We start from the raw sequence: 20,237 nt of genomic DNA, 5'->3' as shown, positions 1-20,237 counted from the left end.
GTGGAACGCCTGACGTCATCTTGATGTAATCAAAACTAATACCTAGAGCATTTCCTTTAGAAATTACATATATGGGAGGGTCTTATTTGCATCAAAATTATGGTTAGTGCTCTAAAAAACTAAAATGAGGACATCTTTTTTGAGTTTTCAAATAGCGACAAAGCACTTTTAAATTATTTGTTATCTTTATGTTTTTTTATCCAGTTGACCACTTGATTAAATGTTGCACTTAGGGGAAAGGGTATGGTGTTTCTTCCAGAGCTGCAGACTTTGCAACTGGGGAACCAGGTTGGAGTTTCTGCTTCAGCTCGACATTCTGTGATTCTGGTCAAATCACTTAATCTCGCCATGCCTACAACCAAAATGAATTTGTTCTTGTGTGATGTAACCAATGCTCATGTGAAGCACTCCAATACCTGACAAGTCTGCACTATATAAAACTGCAAAAACACAAAAAATAAGTGTTTTGCACACTTCTGTCATTGGGCTACATGTGGGCTACATCTGGGTGATATTTGTGCTGCATTTGGGCTGTTTTGTCTCTGGTGGCCATCTTGGGAGATTTATTTGTTATGAAGTTTCCTAATTTCCTCATTTACTGCAGTCTCCTCAGTAGGAAATGCTTTCAGTTTTTAATTTGATTCCATCACGAAGGTATTCAGATATGTCACACACTTGCCATAAATTCTGAATGTTAGCACTCTAGTTGCTCATTAGATCACTGTTGTAAAGCTACTGATCACCACAGAAGTCTGCTGCTGGTATTAAAAGTGCATGTTTCAGTCTGCATGTCAGAAGTTTTTTTATAAATAGAAGAGAATTTGAGAAGTCACTCAAAATGTGCCCTCATTTTTCTTTCTTCAGCACCAATCATAATTTCTATGGCAAAATTAACCCCCTCATTGTGTTCCTTTTTAAATTAAATGTTTTAAGTGTTACCAGTTTATTCCAATCAAGATGGCTTCAGGTGTGCCATACGTTTGTCATAAGTAAGACAGTAAGCGCTCTAGCTGTTCTTAAGAACACTCTGGGACATTCTGTCATTGGGCTATACTTGGGCTACATCTGGGTGATATTTGTGCTACATTTGGGCTCTTTTGTCTCTGGTGGCCATCTTGGAAGACTTATTTGTTATGAAGTTTCCTAATTTCCTCATTTACTGCAGTCTCCCTCAGTAGGAAATACTTTCAGTTTTTTACTTTGGTTCCATCAAGAAGGCATTCAGATGTGTCACACATTTGCCATAAATTCTGAATGTTAGCACTCTAATTGCTCATTAGATCACTGTAGTAAAGCTACTGCTCACCAGGGAAGGCTGCTGCTGGTATTCAAAGTGCATGTTTCAGTCTGCATGTCAGAATTTTTTAATGAAATAGAAGAGGATTTGAGAAGTCAAAATGTGCCCTAATTTTTCTTTCTGCAGCACTAATCATAATTTATATGGCAAAATTAACCCACTCATTTTGTTCCTTTGCAAATTAAATGTTTTAAGAGTTACCACTTTATTCCAATCAAGATGGTTTCAGGTGTGCAAAAAGTTTGTCATAAGGAGGACTGTTAGCGCTCTAGTTGTTCTTTAGAACACTCTGGAAAGCTGCAGTAGAACACAAAGGAATCAACTGACAGTCTCTGCCCTTGTTGGATATACATGTTTTACTGAGAATGTCAGACTTCATTCTCACATGACTGAGAAAGATAATGTGAATTTACTGAAAATATGCTCTCAGTTTAGCTTATAGATCACCTTCCAAACCTCTGTGGGAAAAGCATGAGAAAATAGTTTTCTCTCAAACATGATTCATGATATCACAGCAGAAGGCTTTTTCACATGGTAAAATCATCTTAGAACACACCACAATTCCTAAAATGAGCATGGTACCATCAACAAATGATTTATAATATATCTAAAGTCTTAAAACCTTCTATTAACTGCAATGCTTTTTAATGAGGTGCTATCATGTATATTGGTCCCAAGATGGCTGCCAACACTTCTTGGATGAAGTGCTGACAGCCAATCAGATCTCACGATGAGATGTGTGGTTAGGCTCCGCCCAGATATATATGTGATTTTGATTTTCTCAGGACATACTGAACGGATTTACACAATTTAAGCAAAAGGCATGACTCTGAACCAAGGTCTACCTTTCTGCCAAATTTGGTGAAATTCCGTTCAGCAGTTCGGGCTGTAGCTGCGACTAACGGTCCCTATGGAAAATTGCATGGGGAAAACACGTTTTGGGACCCCTTTTTTCTCGGCCCCCACTTGACAAATCACCCCGAGACTTTCAGGATAGGAGCGGACCGGAGCGGGCCACGAGTTTTGAAACATTCGCGTAGATTCGTCATCCGGCGCCAAAGTTATTCCAAATAGAATGTTGCGGATTTCCTATGGATAATAGGTCCTAATTATAACTACCTACTAGCGACTGCCAGTAGGTAATATATATATATATATTCACAGAAAAAACCATAGGTTTCAGGCACGTTATAGTTAGGAATTAGCATTTAAAAAACCTCAGAAATTCACTGAAAAAACCATAGGTTTCAGGGGTGTTATAGTTAGCTGGACTTTTCACTTGTACAAAACCATTGAAATTCCCCCGTTATAGTTAGTTCAGCTAACTATAACTCGCGCGCCCACAATGCACTGCTGATGACGTCACATATTACATCACTCATGACATGGTCAGTGACATCACTCATGACATCACTGATGACATCTCAAATGACATCACTGATGACATCACTGATGACATCATCCAGTGAATGTGTGTTTTTCTGAAAATTAAATATGTTTTATATATGTATATCTCAAGGTCGATGGAAGAATAAATGTGTATATAAGTGTCTAAATGGATGATTTGTTTTTGAAAAATTGATTGTGTAACTGACTGATTAAGTGTATCATAGTGAATACATGGCTTAGTGAGTAATGTTTAAATATGTAAATATCTGTATCAGTCTCTCACTTTGTGTATAAGTGGCTGCATGGGTTGGTGAGTAGCTACATGGGTGTCTATATAGGTTATTAGTTGGTTTTTTGAGTATCAGTCTGAGTGTCTGCATGTTTCGGTGGGGGGTATTACATAGTGCATAGGTGCATGAATTAGTGACTCACTGTTTGTATGTGTTGAACACAGCATGTGTGCAGGACTGTATGGGTGGATGAGTGTGTGTATGGGTGTGTTAGTGAGTGAATGACTGTCTCAATAGTGTCTTTATGAGTAACTACATATGTTTTAAACTAGTATATGTGACTATTGGTGTATATATGTGAGTATATGTGAGAGTGAGAGATTGAAAGAGTTCCTGTATGAATAAGTATGTGTTTCTATAAGTGATTGTTTAAAAGACTAAGTATGTGTAAGTTTCCGTAGAAGTAAGTATGGTGGTGTGTGTATAACTGTATATGCAAGTAAATGTATGTTTGATTCTTTATTAGCATGAGTGACTATGTGTGTGAGTAACTCTATGGATGAGTGGCATTTTGTAACAGGATGTATAGGTGTATGAGTACATATGATGAGTGAGTACATGTATGAGTGACTGTATAGGACTGTTGGTGAATGAGTGGATGTGTATGTGGATCTTAGAATTACTGAAGAGGTTGTTGTAACTGGTATTGGTATGTCCATTGTTTTGAAAATTTTAGTCTCTATTTTTGAATGTGTGTATCAAAGGTTATATTAGGGTGAGAGGAGGTCTGCCACTCTATCACAAGGATGATGTCATCAGTGATGTCATCAGTGATGTCATTTGAGATGTCATCAGTGATGTCATGAGTGATGTCACTGACCATGTCATGAGTGATGTAATATGTGACGTCATCAGCAGTGCATTGCGGGCGCGCGAGTTATAGTTAGCTGAACTAACTATAACGGGGGAATTTCAATGGTTTTGTACAAGTGAAAAGTCCAGCTAACTATAACACCCCTGAAACCTATGGTTTTTTCAGTGAATTTCTGAGGTTTTTTAAATGCTAATTCCTAACTATAACGTGCCTGAAACCTATGGTTTTTTCTGTGAATTTCAAAGGTTTTTTAAATGCTAATTTCTAACTATGCCTACAGAGATAGGACATGTGAAGAAAGAAGAAAAAATGCACAGAAAGAAACAAAAGAAGTGCAGAAAGAAGCAACAGAAGTCCTCAAATACGAAGATAAGTGCAGGAAGAAGGATAACGTGCAGAAAGAACAAAAAGAAGAGCAGAAAGAAGCCTTGTTGCAAAATCATCCTGTACCCTCAACTTTTTCAGACGGATACTGGTGGTAACTGAGTCTGACTAACCAGTCCTAGAGCCAGTGCTATGTTAAAAGACACTTAGAATACAGTGAAAACACCTACATACACTAGGGAACATTATGCGTTGGGGTCCCCCTGTGATTAGCATGACCTCCTCTGTAAGCCCCTAGTGTATAATAGGGCATGGGGATTAAAACTACCTCTTAAAACAGGCCACAGGGCGTTTTAGCAAAAGCGTTAACTCAGGCCCCGTCCCCTCCCTTCACCACTGTGTAAACACGCCCTGTGTCCATTTTTAGTTGGGAGATTAAGTTCATTTGAATCCTGAGGGTCCCTAGGGTCCAACTAGCCCACTAGGTACCTCCAGTAAGTGCCACAGAGCTGCGTTGCAGAGAGGTGTAAAAAGTGGCACGGCCTGGACCACCTCTCTGCAATGCAGCTCAGTGGCGCTTACTGGAAGCACTTGGTGGGCTAGTTAGCCCCCAGGGGCCCTCAGTATTGAAGGGAAATTATATCCCCAATTTAAAACGTGCCATAGTGCGTGTTTGCACACGTCACCTCAGGCCCCGTCCCCTCCCTTCACCACTGTGTAAACGCGCCCTGTGGCTGTTCTAAGTTGAGAGATTAAGTCCCCCTGAATCCTAAGGGTCCCTAGGGTCAAACTAGACCACAAGGTACCTCCAGTAAGCGCCACAGAGCTGCGTTGCAGAGAGGTGTAAAAAGGGGCTTGGCCTCAGAACACCTGGCTGCAGCGCAGCCCCCTGGCGCATACTGGAGATGCCTGTTGGGGGCGCGTTTGCAGAGTGCTGCACGGAGGGGGCATGGCCTCCGGCACGATGCCAGTCTTTTATTTATTTTAGTTTTTTAAGAAGGGGGGCTGTTTGGTTCCCCTTCTTATTCTAATTTATTGGCCCTGATGACCCCATCCCCCAGGGCCAGTCTCCTAATTATATTTTTTTGACCCCAATCCCCAGGGCCGGTCACTGTTTATTATTATTTTTTTAAAATATATATTTATAGACACACCTAGGACATGCTGGACAAACCGTACGTACCTATCACCATGACGATTTGCGTGATATTCATTAAAAGGCGACTATGCATGCAATGAATCCATGTGGAATGTATTTACACCACTAGTGAAGCTCTGACATGTCTGATGCCCTACCGTGCCTAATCCACTGATGTGCTGCCACTGCCCTCAATTTAGTATGATGTACCAGTCCACTCCTCCTGCCCTCCATTGCCCAATTCTATGCCCCATCATTGACCTCCTGCTTAAACTCTGTGCTTAGCTTGCTGCCCCTATTCTCCTTCCCCCTGCCCTCCGATGTCTTTGTGCATGCCCCTGCTCCATCCTTTTTGCCCACCATGTCCCATGGACCTGCCACTCCTATCTACTCTGAGTGTTCTGTTGAGCTGCCACTCCCCTCCCACCTGCCTAGCATTGTCAGATGACTGTAACCTGTCCCTGCCACCTCCACCCTGCCTGTCCACATGCCATGCCCCTATCCTCTTCCTCCTGTCCTACATCGTCCATTGTACTGCCACACCCTTCTGCCCTCCCTGGTCTGTTGTGCTGCAACTGCTCCTCCTGCCTGCCCCGTGTGGTCTGTTGTGAGGTCCCTTCCCCTGAACTTTCTTGTCTGTGCACAGGTCCTGACCCTCCCTTCTATCCTCCATCGTCCTTTGTGCATGCCCCTCCACCCTCCTTCTTGCCCATCATAGCCATTGTGCTGCCACTAACCCTCCCACTTGCCATGCATGGTCTTCTGTGCTGCCATGGCCCCTCCCACCTTCCCTGTGTGGTCAGTTAGCTGCCCCTGACCCCCTCCCACCTTCCCTCCATGGTCTGTGTGTATGCCATCACAGTCTCAATGTTGCTCTTCATGGTGTGTCTTGCTTCTAGTGCCCATCCTGCCTGACCTCCATGGCTATCTTGCTGCTCCTGCCCTGCCCCCTTGCCCCCAGCCCTACTCCCTCCCTCCTGGCTTGTCTGTTCCATTGTAATGCCCCTGATCCGTCCCTCCTGCCCTTTATGGTCTGTTATGCTGCAGCTTTCTCTCCTGTCTGTCCATTATGGTCAGCTAGCTACCATTGCCTCTTGCCCCTCTGTTCTCTGTTGTCCATGTGCATGGTCCTGTCCCCTCCCTCTTGCTTTCTATGGATTGTTGTGCTGCACTCCCGTCCTGCATGCCCTGTGTGGTGTATTGTGCTGCTGCAAACCCTGATGCCTGCCCTGCAGGGTCAGTTTGGTGCACCTCTCCATGTCCCTCCTGTCCTCTGTTATCCAAGTCCATGTCCCTATCCCATTTCCTTCCATGATCCAATGTACCATACTTGCGAACATTTTGAACTTGGTAAGAGGGAGATTTTGAAAAAAAACTGGGGTATTGATTTTCCCCTTTGAGTTACATTGAAAAAGAGGATATTGTAGACAGGAGACAGATCAAATAAAGCCCATTTGAGCTTAAAAACATTGGACGTTTCCTGGCTGAATCGGGTCTGTTGGCATGTATGGTTGTACTACCATTGCCTCTTCCTTCTGCCCACAATGGTCTATTACATTGCCACAGCCTTGAAGGAGGGTAGATTTTGTATCACAGGGGGCCCCTGACCCGTTCTGTCCACACCTGAAGTATGAGACCCTTGTCCTTGCCCTGCCAGCTGCATTTGTAGGCCGTATTAAATTGACCAGCGGGTCCTGTGTTGCTATATAATTATCCTGAGACATCCTTACCACTCAGCCAGCATAAAACCCCTGTGTAGGCCCTTCTGTTCAATATGTAGGCCTCTTTGTTAAATTGACCATAGCTCTGCAATTTTAGTGTATAGCAGTCTGAAGGCAGGTCTGCGAGGCCTTCTGATCCAAACTAGTAGCCCCCACCCTACCCGAGTGCTCCGTGCTCGGTATCAAAGTTCAACATCCCCCTGAAGCTGTCGACATACAGTAGGCTGCATCCTGGACTGGTACTTGCTTCCTGGGCAGGTTTCCCGCTTTTAAGGAAGTGGCAACCGCAGAGCGTCAAGTTAGGAGAACTGAGGAGATTTTATACATGAATATATTGAATTCCCGTACAATACCCATTATTTTCTGCTTGCTCTATGGAACTTACGATAAGCGATTGGCCTGAGAGACTGACCTTTTCACCCAGTCCATTGTCAGCATTAAGTGGGTAAATGACGAAATGTCTGGTAAAATCTGCAGACGAAGCTTTTGGGTAGCATACGTAGGTAGATGTAGCGTGCAAAGGAGCCCACAAAATGATATAAAAAGGGAGCACCCACAGATATCGACGGACTACCTCGCCGTCTGTATGTAGGTTAACAGGCAGTGCAGGTTTTCCCCAAGAGCTGGGAGCTCTTGTCTTCCTTTGCTTAAAATGTCTTGCTCTGCTTTGCTTGAAGTATCTTATTCTATTTTACCTATATGAAATGTCATGTTATGTTTAACCATTGTTCTCTTTACTTTTGCATTTAAAAGATTTTGTATTGTAATTGCAGGAATGCTTGCTCTAAGAGTAAACGTGAGTGTTCCTAGGTAACATTTTCCTTGGTGTAACTTGTTTCTCATGATGCATTTATAGATGTGTTTTCTCTCTCTCTCTGTCAGTACATTAATTGAGATACAGAGAATATTATGACAGCTGTATGATTATCTGGATTCTGTATTTTGTACTTTATGTCTCTATTCTGCGGTTTCTTTGAAGTTGCATCTTCTCATTAAACTGCCATTGTATTCTGCCTCCAATTCCATGTCTCATATGTCTGTTTTCTTCATTTTTGGAGCAAGCGTTCCTAGGCACCCCGGCTCAAATTAAGGTGCCCCTTTTGTCCCTGACTCACTCTCCTGCTCAGTTCTGTGGTGGCTCCCGGGGATCTGGGGACCGCCCCTAGCTTCCTTGACCCGTAATAGATCTTCCCTCCAACAGCCTCTCTTGCAAGTCCTGTATTGTTGGTTTGTTGCCCCTGCCCCCCTTTCCACTGCCCTCCATAGTCTGTTGTGCTTCCACGGCCCTTCCTGCCTGCTCAATGTGGTTAAATTGTTGCCTTTGCACCCTCCTACCTGCCTTCAATTTTCAGAGTCCGTGCCCCTGGCCTCTGCCTCTCAACAGTATCCTAATGAACAACTAGATTGCTAACATTCTATATTTATTACAAAAGTGTGGAACGCCTGACATCATCTTGATGTAATCAAAACTGTAATACCTAGAGCATTTCCTTTAGAAATTACATATATGAGAGGGTCTTATTGGCATCAAAATTATGGTTAGTGCTCTAAAAGACTAAAATAAGGACATATTTTCTGAGTTTTCAAATAGCGACAAAGCACTTTTAAATTATTTGTTATCTTTATGTTTTTTTATCCAGTTGACCACTTGATTAAATGTTGCACTTAGGGGAGAGGATGTGGTGTTACTTCCAGAACTGCAGACTTTGCAACTGGGGAACCAGGTTGAAGTTTCTGCTTCAGCTCGACATTCTGTGATTCTGGTCAAATCACTTAGTCTCCCCATGTCTACAACCAAAATGAATTTGTTCTTGTGTGATGTAACCAATGCTCATGTAAAGCACTCCAATACCTGACAAGTCTGCACTATATAACACTGCAAAAACACAATATAATAAGTGTTTTGCACACTTCTGTCATTGGGCTTTATTTGGGCTACATCTGGGTGATTTTGGGCTACATTTGGGCTCTTTTGTCTCCGGTGGCCATCTTGGGAGATTTATTTGTTATGAAGTTTCCTAATTTCCTCATGTACTGCAGTCTCCTCAGTAGGAAATGCTTTCAGTTTTTTACTTTGATTCCATCATGAAGGTATTCAGATATGTCACACATTTGCCATAAATTCTGAATGTTAGCACTCTAGTTGCTCATTAGATCACTGTAGTAAAACTACTGCACCATGGAAGTCTGCTCCTGGTATTAAAAGTGCATGTTTCAGTCTGCATGTCAGAATTTTTTAATGAAATAGAAGAGGATTTGAGAAGTCACTCAAAATGTGCCCTCATTTTCTTTCTTCAGCATTAATCATAATTTCTATGGCAAAATGAACCTCCTCATTGTGTTCCTTTTTAAATTAAATGTTTTAAGTGTTACCAGTTTATTCCAATCAAGATGGCTTCAGGTGTGCCATACTTTTGTCATAATGAAGACAGTAAGCGCTCTAGTTGTTTTTAAGAACATTCTGGGACATTCTGTCATTGGGCTATACTTGGGCTACATCTGGGTGATATTTGGGCTACATTTGGGCTCTTTTGTCTCTGGTGGCCATCTTGGGAGACTTATTTGTTATGAAGTTTCCTAATTTCCTCATTTACTGCAGTCTCCTCAGTAGGAAATACTTTCAGTTTTTTACTTTGATTCCATCAAGAAGGCATTCAGATGTGTCACACATTTGCCATAAATTCAGAATGTTAGCACTCTTTTTGCTCATTAGATCACTGTAGTAAAGCTACTGCTCACCAGGGAAAACTGCTGCTGGTATTGAAAGTGCATGTTTCAGTCTGCATGTCAGAATTTTTTAATGAAATAGAAGAGGATTTGAGAAGTCACTCAAAATGTGCCCTAATTTTTCTTTCTGCAGCACTAATCATACTTTTTATGGAAAAATGAACCCCCTCATTTTGTTCCTTTTTAAATTAAATGTTTTAAGAGTTACCACTTTAATCCAAGCAAGATGGCTTCAGGTGTGCCATACGTTTATCATAAGTAGGACTGTTAGCGCTCTAGTAGTTCTTTGGAACACTCTGGGAAGCTGCAGTAGAACACAAAGGAATCAACTGACAGTCTCTGCCCTTGTTGGATGTACATGTTTTACTGAGAATGTCAGACTTCATTCTCACATGACTGAGAAAGATAATGTGAATTTACAGAAAATAAGCTCTCAGTTTAGCCTATAGATCACCTTCTAAACCTCTGTGGTAAAAGCATGAGAAAATATTTTTCTCTCAATCATGATATCCCAGCAGAAGGCTTTTTCACATGGTGAAATCACCTCAGAACATACCACAATTCCTAAAATGAGTATGGTACCATCAACAAATGATTTATAATGTAACTAAAGTCTTAAAACCTTCTATTAACTGCAATGCTTTTTAATGAGGTGCTATCATGTATATTGGTCCCAAGATGGCTGCCAACACTTCTTGGATGAAGTGCTGACAGCCAATCAGATCTCAGGATGAGATGTGTGGTTAGGCTCCGCCCACATATATATATGCTTTTAAATGCTATTTTCTCAGGAAATACTGAACAGATTTACACCAGACCTGCAAAAGGCACTTCCTTGACCTTATGGCTACCTCTCTGCCAAATTTCAAGTAATTCTGTTCAGCCGTTCGGGCTGTAGCTGTGTCTAAAGGTCCTATGGAAAAATGCATGGGGAAAACGCGTTTTGGGACCCCCCTTTTTTCTCGGCCCCTGCTTGACGAATCCCCCCGAGACTTTCAGGGTAGGAGCAGAGCGTAGCGCCCCACCTATTTTGAAAATTTCGCGAGGATTCGTCGACCGGCGCCAAAGTTATTCCAAATAGAATGTTGCGGATTTCCTATGGAAACAGGGTCCTAACTATAACTACCTACTGGCGACCGCCAGTAGGTAATATATAGATATATATATATATATATAGATATATATATATATATATATATATATTCACTGAAAAAACCATAGGTTTCACACACGTTATAGTTAGGAATTAGCAGTTAAAAAACCTTGCAAATTCACTTAAAAAACCATAGGTTTCACACATGTTATAGTCAGGTGGATATTTCACTCGTAAAAAACCAATGAAATTCCCCCGTTATAGTTAGTTCAGATAACTATAACTCGCAGCCCGCAATCCTGCTCATGACGTCACATATTACATCACTCATGAAATGGTCAGTGGCATCACTCATGACATCACTGATGACATCATCCTTGTGATAGAGTGGCGGTCGCGCGAGTTATAATTATCTGAACTAACTATAACGAGGGAATTTCATTGTTTTTTTACGAGTGAAATATCCACCTAACTATAACATGTGTGAAACCTATGGTTTTTTAAGCGAATTTGCAAGGTTTTTTAAATGCTAATTCCTAACTACAACGTGTGTGAAACCTATGGTTTTTTCAATGAATTTGTACGTTTTTTTAAATGCTAAGTTATGTATGTATTATTATTTTTTTATATATTTATTTTATAAGAAACTACGTATTAGAAAAAAAATGTGATTGTTTTTTCACCGTGCGCCCACGGTGCGCGCACCCCCACAATTTAAAAAAAAAAAATTTTAAATGTTTTTTTCTGCCTCCGGGGTCCTTCAGGGACCCCTGACAAAGGCTAGGGGGTCAGGAACTCTCTACCCTGCCCCCTTTTCACGTTCGCCACCTTCCTTTTTCACTCTCGCACTGAAAACAAACAAAATGGCGGCCGACACTTCCTGATTTCGACCGATTCGAACGTTGACTAACATGTAACCACCAATCAGAATTACGCTCGCGCACGTTAGGGTGCTCGCACAGTACTCGCATGGTGCGCGCACGGTGCGCGGCTATAGATATGTTTAGTGCTTTTAACTGCAATTTTCTCTGGAACTACTGAACAGATTGACTCCATATATACAAAAGGTCCATCCCTGACCTGAGGACTACCTCTCTGCCAAATTTCAAGTAATTCTGTTCAGCCGTTCGGGCTGTACCTTCAACTAAAGGTCCTATGGGAAAATGCATGGGAAAAACGCGTTTTGGGACCCCCCTTTTTTCTCGGCCCCCGCTTGACGAATCCCCCCGAGACTTTCAGGGTAGGAGCTGAGCAGAGCGCCCCATTAGTTTTGAAAATTTCGCGAAGATTCGTCAACCGGCGACAAAGTTATTCAAAATAGAATTTTCAGATTTCCTATGGAAACACGGTCCTAACTATAACTATCTACTGATGACCACCAGTAGATAATATATATATCTATATTCACTGAAAAAAACATAGGTTTCAGACATGTTATAGTTAGCGTTTTTCCCATGCAGGACCTTTAGACAGGGCTACAGCCCGAACGGCTGAACAGAATTACTAGAAATTTGGCAGAGAGGTAGTCCTCAGGTCAAGGAAGTGCCTTTTGTAGGTTTGGTGTAAATCTGTTCAGTAGATTCTGAGAAAATAGCCTTTAAATCAATATATATATCTGAGCCAGCTTACGGTACGCTTACCGTAAGCTTACCGTACGCGTAAGGTGGCGTGCGCGAGCGCGATTCTGATTGGCTGTTACATCTAAGTAAACATTCGAATCGGTCGAAACCAGGAAGCGGCGGCCGCCATTTTCTCTCTCGCACTCTGAGGGGGGGGCTGTAAATAAAGGCAAAAAACATATAAAGGGGCTGTTTAGACAGCGCCCATGCACATAGCCATGTTAGTTGAGTCCTCAAAGGCCAAAAACGGTAAATTTTTATTTTTTGAAAATTTCGCCGATTACGCTTACCGTACGCGTACGGTGCACTTACGCTAAAAATTTTAATAAAAAAAAAAAAACTCTCTGTGCATGGCATATTATTGTCATCACTTACAAATTAAATTTAACAGATTACCTATCACAAGGAAGCGCATAATATGTCCTCCATGTGCGCACGGTGCGTAACGTGGGCACGCGGTGCGCGTAGCGCACTGCGTGCCCACCTTGCGTGTACGGCACTAACTGCGTAAAGTGGGCGCGCGGTGCGCGAAGCGCACCGCGTGCTCACCGTGCGCGCACGGTGCGCGAAGCGCACCGTGCGCGCACGGACCGAACTGCGTTAAGTGGGCGTGCACGCCACGAATGGCGTAAAGTAACTTAGCATTTAAAAAAACGTACAAATTCACTGAAAAAACCATAGGTTTCACACACGTTATAGTTAGGAATTAGCATTTAAAAAACCTTGCAAATTCACTGAAAAAACCATAGGTTTCAGACATGTTATAGTTAGCGGAAATTTTACTGATAAAAAACCAATGAAATTCCCCCGTTATAGTTAGTGCAGGCAACTATAACTCACGCGACCGCAATCCTCTGCTGATGCTAATACTGTATTTAGACACTTATTTGCCCATGTCTTCTTCCATAAATTTTTAGCTATACATATATTAGAAATATTTTTTTTTCATAAAGACACATATGTCATCAGCAGAAGATTGCGGTCGCGTGAGTTATAGTTGCCTGCACTAACTATAACGGGGGAATTTCATTGGTTTATTATCAGTAAAATTTCCGCTAACTATAACATGTCTGAAACCTATGGTTTTTTCAGTGAATATATATATAGATAGATATATAGATATATAGATATTGATATATAGATATATATATGGGGTATCTACCTAAAAAATGTATCAGCTATTGATAATAATGCCTTCTTATACTTCTCCTGAACACTATCATTGTGTCTGTGGGCCCACCTCAATATGTTCTACTAATATGCGTTGTTAAAACAGTATGTATATCTGTAGGCTTGGTCTATCTCTAGAATGTATCCTTCCATTCGACATCACACTGCAGCCCATTGTTATTTGGCCCTATATAGGTCCACTTATTCCCGTGTAGCCGGTACCAATATAACTATGCATTGCTAAACAGTATTTATATATATGTGCTGTATCTACCTCAAAAATGTATCAGCTACTGATCCCAATGTCTCCATACATTTCGTTTTATGTATTGTTTCGACCTTAAAAACTGTGCCACTGATAATCATGCCGTCTTATGTTTCGATCACGGTCCGCCAATGTTTGGCCTCTATGTCTACCGCAATCTGTAAACCTATAACTACTGCAATGCAAATTTTGTGAAGCGCTCTGATGCCTTCGGGTCAAGTTGGCGCAATATAAAACTCTACAAATAAAATTAATAAATAAATAGGTATACTGCACATACAGTCGCACAGTAGGAGTGGTGTGCCGGAGGATTAGGTGACTGCTGGTGCGACACAAGTGGGGTGCTTATTTCGAGCCGAGGCACTTCTCCCCTTTGAGGAGTTTTACACGGAATTTGACTTACCCCAAGGGCATTTTTTGCTCCACAGGACAGTTTCAGTGGTGGTTATGACACATTGGAGGGTGAGAATCTTAGAACCATCTTACCATAAGAGCTGCCAATACATAGTAATGTCCTTGGTCATCTTTAAAGTGTTTTACTGTTTATATAGGACAATAAGGGGAGACATGCTTCAGCCACTGGACACATTATAGACTCGCTGGGGAATCGGATACCCAAGGGCAATTGGACGACTTTGCTGGACCGGGTACCCAAGACACCTCAAAACTCCAGCCTCAAATTGTTCAAGTATCATATTTTCCACAGGGCATACCTCATCACAGGGAGAGTGAATAGGTATTTTAATACAGCTGGGGCAACATACCTAAGATGCAGGGTAGTTGGGGCTGCATTTTGCAGTGGTGCCGGCACTAGTAAGAGTGGTGGGGTGAAGGGGAAGTCGACAGATGATGGGGTAGGTAAATTTAAATAAATAAATAAATAAAACCACTTACTTTTCACTGACTGCATCGCCGAGTCGGCGATGCGGCGAGCACAAGGTAAGTGCTTATATTTTTTTTAAATTTATTTTACCTACCCCATCATCTGTCGCCTTCCACCCCTAGGATGAGGTATACCCTGTGGAAAATATTATAATTAAACAATTTTACATGGCCTGATGTTTCATGTGGTTTTGTAAATCAATTCTATGGAGCAGATTTACAAGCCCCTTGCACCACCTGTGCGTCACTTTTTGTGTTGTACCGTGGCGCATTTTACTGCTCCATATTTACAAGTCAGTAAAAGCCACCCTACGTGACTTTTCCTGTCCTTGTAAATATGGCCCTTTGCACGCAGCACTTTGCGTGAAAGGGGTGTTCCATGCGTGTTGCTGTGGGTGTTTCCTTGCAACACCCATGAGACCAGACACATTTCCAGATTTATTAATTACAGAAAAAACATGGGTATGCTAAATGACCTGCACATCCATTTGAATTAATAGTTCCTGACTTGTATAATAAAGAACATGTATTCCGGGTGCTCCTATGATGTTAATATACCTACCCACCAAGGTATAAGGATACTAAGATTCTTAAAATCTATAGCACAATAAAATCACAAACACATCTGGGCACACCAATTCACTATATCTATAATCCAAACAACAACCATCACAAAGTGAGAATAAGGATTGATGACACTCAAAAGAAGTATAAGTCCAATAAGCCACAAATCAAAATGTCCTTTGAGGAAAAAATGAAAAGAAGTCTTGAATCAGGTTCTTCTTTTATATTTAATTTTCAGTTCACAATGGAATGAAAAGCAACGGCAGCCGACGTACGTTTCGCCCCCCTGGGCTTTTTCAAGGCTGCAAAAAGATATTATAATACCATTTATGTACATAGTGACACTCCATGGTCACCTATAAAACAAAACCCATCAACGAAAGTGCCCTTTACAGGATGTTTAGGTGATGATTATATAGCATGCAGTTAATGCACCAAATGTCATGATACTCAACCAAAATACTGTTATTACCATTATAAACCATAACCTATTTCAATCAGGATATAATCACGTGATGGTTACAACATATACCCCGGTGATTCATTTAAGACAATGCATCCAATTCGGAGTATAAAAGTGCAAGCAGGGAATTCAATTCAATTAGTATACACCTATTAGACACCCGTGTGAACACATGAACCACATCTATGGTAGCCATTTGGGGCAGAGGGTAACCAGGTGGTAATTTTTTGCGCGGGAATAAAACTTGGACACAGTTGTTGTCTAAGTGTACGACCCCTAGCATGTACCAACTTGGGTTTTGGTCCAATGACGTCCTGCAGCGTGGTGTCATGAGTTAATAAATGCCAATGTTTTTTAAGAATCTTAAAGATATCTGTACTAATAGTTGTATAGGGAGTAATAAAAGTACACTTATTTTTGGAGCTCTTGGAATTATAATCTTTGATTGGTACTATTTTTTCCCCCACTAAGTTTATACAAGGAATTAGCACTCAATTGGCACTATGTTTTACCATTATGTATTACAGATTTCTCTACTATAGAAGCATTTGCCTTTTTGTGATCTAAAACAGTATTCTCAAAATTAAGGTGAGGTCGGTCTGTTTGAAGGCGAACTATGTCACAATTTAGGGTGAATCGGTACTGAATGGTTTCTTCCCTCTTTTCTTGAAGATTGACACACACGGGTGTCTAATAGGTGTATACTAATTGAATTTTCTCGACTTTTTCTCTTCTTTATTCTTACATGGGCATCCTGTCGGAGTCGACAGCTCATATTTACCATCGATAGCAAATATATTTCTTTATCGGGGTTTACTCCCAGCTTGCACTTTTATACTCCGAATTGGATGCATTGTCTTAAATGAATCACCGGGGTATATGTTGTAACCTTCACGTGATTATATCCTGATTGAAATAGGTTATGGTTTATAATGGTAATAACAGTATTTTGGTTGAGTATCATGACATTTGGTGCATTAACTGCATGCTTTATATTCATCATGTAAACATCCTGTAAAGGGCACTTTTGTTGATGGGTTTTGTTTTATAGGTGACCATGGTGTGTCACTATGTACATAAATGGTATTACACTATCTTTTTGCAGCCTTGAAAAAGCCCAGGGGGGCGAAACGTACGTCGGCTGCCGTTGCTTTTCATTCCATTGTGAACTGAAAATTAAATATAAAAGAAGAACCTGATTCAAGACTTCTTTTCAATTTTTCCTCAATTGAAAGGACATTTTGATTTGTGGCTTATTGAACTTATACTTCTTTTGAGTGTCATCAATCCTTATTCTCACTTTGTGATGGTTGTTTTTTGGATTATAGATATAGTGAATTGGTGTGCCCAGATGTGTTTGTGACATTTCCAGATTTACGAGGAATCTTAAATCTGGAAATGCGTGTGAATAATACGCCTCCCCAGGGGAGGCGTAGGGAGGCCCAACGATTAGAAATTCATTAATTTCCACTTGTTTTCTTTTCCTTTTCTTATGCGTGCTGCATTCTGCAGCACACATAGAAAGAGGAAATCACCTCTAATGATTGTTTATGTACAGGAAGGGTTCCCTTCCTGCACATAAACAATCATTGAAACAATGACATTTTTCAACATCTATGTGTGCTAATGCAGCACACATAGAAGTTGAAAAATGGCATTTCAGATTGTTTTTGTGCAGGAAGGGAACCCTTCCTGGACAAAAACAATCTCCCCACGACGCAGGTATCGTTAGACCATGGTGCAAGGGTGCCTGCTCTGGCGCATGGCAGCAGTTTGTGTGCCAGCGCAGGGGCAAGCACAGAGATGTTACATAGTGTTGTAAATATGTCTCATCCCTGTGCTTTGAAAATGACTCAGTGCTGCGCAGCCAAAAGGCTTGTGCAACGTACTGAGGAGCATATGTATAAGGAGTTAACGCCATCTTAGCGGCACTTTTCCGACGGTTTTCCGGCGATATATTTTTATCGCCATATGTACAAGCTGTCGCTAACCTCTGTTAGCGACAGATTTCCAGTGAAAACATCCATTATAAAGATCGCCACATCTGTTATCGATAATGACATGCAAGGAAGGCGTTCCCATGCAAAAACGGCCGCTAAGTCCACTTTGCGATATTTACAAGGGGATTCGTTAAGTTTGGAGGACCAAATAAACTGCCTCTAACTGCAGTTAGAGGCAGTTTTTTAAGACCAGAAAATAGCTGGTCCTAAAAATGGAAATAACCCTTGGGGCCTCATTTCAGCAGGTTTTGTTGCTAGACTGCACTGCTAGCAATGTTGCTGCGCTGCCCTGCGTCAAAACTACAGGGCAGGACTGCGCACCATCAATAAGATAGTTCGCATTCCTGTGCCTCACTCATGAAAAATGTTGCAGCGTTCAACACTTTTCACTACCCCCTTCTTGCGACACCACGGATGCGCTGTATTCACTGGGTGGCGTTTTATGACGCAAGTAATGACAGATACATCTCGAATCCTGACATGTCTGTCTGTGCTAAAGTCACAGATTGCTGCGGTCGTGTCACAACCATGAGGCAACTCCAGCAATGCATGGGGCCACCCTATCTCTGTGGCATTGCGTCAACCTTATGCTTGCCAACATACAGGCGTAAGGTACTGACGCAGTGCCGTTCTTGAGGGGTGCCGGGTGTCAGAGCAGTTGGAGATCCATCAGTGGTGGTTGCGCTCTGAGGTGTCATCGTCTGTAAGTGTTGGTGGAGTAGTGGTGCTGAGGGAGTTGATGAGACGTACTTCGGTACCTTGATCCAGCTGTGAGGGGGCCGATGATGGCGGTTGTGTATGGTGGGTATGGTGAAGATGTGATGTATACAATGATGTCCGGTCCAGGCATTACATCGTAATGCCTTTAGAACACAAATCTAACGCAGCTGCCTTTACATCGCATTCCATTACAATGCATTGTGAGGTCAGTAATGGGGTATTTTAAATTTTTAGGGTGGGTATGGGTTTCGGGTGTCTGAGATGAAATGTGAGGTGTATTATGGGGTGAAATTTGGGGTGTGTTTTGGGTTCAATCATTAAAACTGGGGTGTGCATTTGGGTCAAATATGATTTTTGGGGTGTGTTTTGGGGTGCAAGGGTTAGTTTTAGGGTTGCACTGACTGAAGTGGGAATAATAATGTTTGAATCTCTGCAATCCAACACCTTCCCTACTGTTGCAATATGCCTAGTATTAGTATGTATTGTAATGGAAAGCGATATAATGGTATGCGTCATAACTCCATATATACCTTTGGCGCCCCAGTGGTACGCCCGCTGCGCATGGCCGCACAGCGGCCGCCATTGAGAAGTACTGCGGGTGGGACTGGACTGATGGGAGGTGGGAAATGCTGCAAAGAACACCGGATGGGGCGTGGACGCGTGGACGCGTGGGTGTGTGTGTGAGCGGGTGTTGTAAATATTTAAATGAGAGAAATCTTACCTCAAGGCCGGGTTCCGTGTCTTCGTTACTCCTGCTCTCCAGAGTCTGCTTCCAGGAACAGGAAGTAGGCAGCCAGGCTCCCTCCCCTAAGCCAACAACAACGCTGCAATGCAGCGTTGGGATTGGTCATTGGTGCCGGGACGAGGTGTTCAGTCAGGGGCTCGAGGTGTGGGCATGTTCTCCATGTAGCCTGCATCGCGAACAGTACAATGCTCATGACTCCTTTGTAAGGTATGACCGGGCCGACCAAACAGTCACTGCTCACTTGAGTGGGCATGCCACTTCGCCCCTGCCCTGCTCTGTGAGTGAAGCAGCCTTAACAAAGGAAACATGGCACGATAACATCAGGAAGTTATCATCATGTGATGATTGTTCCTCTTCTTGCACTGCTTGGAAGCAGTGGGGTGACTCTTTTCCGCCATATTGGATGAGCTGACACTGGGGGTGCATCGTCTACTGGTGCTAGGCCTGGGCCTCCTCAGTTACGTGTCCCACCTTCTCCCTACCTGGACATTGACACCGTGGAGCAATCCGCTAAACTCTCTCCAAATCTGTGACTCACTTAGCAGGAGCCTCAGACAGGTGGGATTTCACAAGTGTGAGAACAGCAGTCGCCGGCAAGTCCGCTGGTGAACCTTCTGATGCAGTTGATGCAGCAGGGCCCCCTTAGGCGTGAAATTGCAGCATTCCGGCAACACACGTTTGGCGCACCTCAGGGGCCTCACCCTCCACAGCGTCCGGCCAGTGCAACCTCATCCAGCTTGTGATGCAGAGAGGTGCCGCCCACTGTTGGTAATCCTCTCTGTGCACCCTGGTGTAGTGGTGGATCATAGTATGCAATGCAGACCTCCCTAAGTTGGTGCGCAGGAGCGCCTCTACCATTCACAGCTCCAAAGGGCTCAAGGCGGTCTTCTCACACAGGTCAGCAACGTGTCTCCATGCGACCGGCCAGACTTCACCAACAGGTACCGGCGATCACCCCGCCTCAATGTCTACCGCCACGGCTCATCGACTCCACAGCTCCTCCGCATCCCACTCCA

This window comes from Triturus cristatus, chromosome 7, assembly GCF_964204655.1.
Source record: "Triturus cristatus chromosome 7, aTriCri1.1, whole genome shotgun sequence".
NCBI classification, from domain to species: Eukaryota; Metazoa; Chordata; class Amphibia; order Caudata; family Salamandridae; genus Triturus; species Triturus cristatus.
This window is presented reverse-complemented; position numbering follows the sequence as displayed.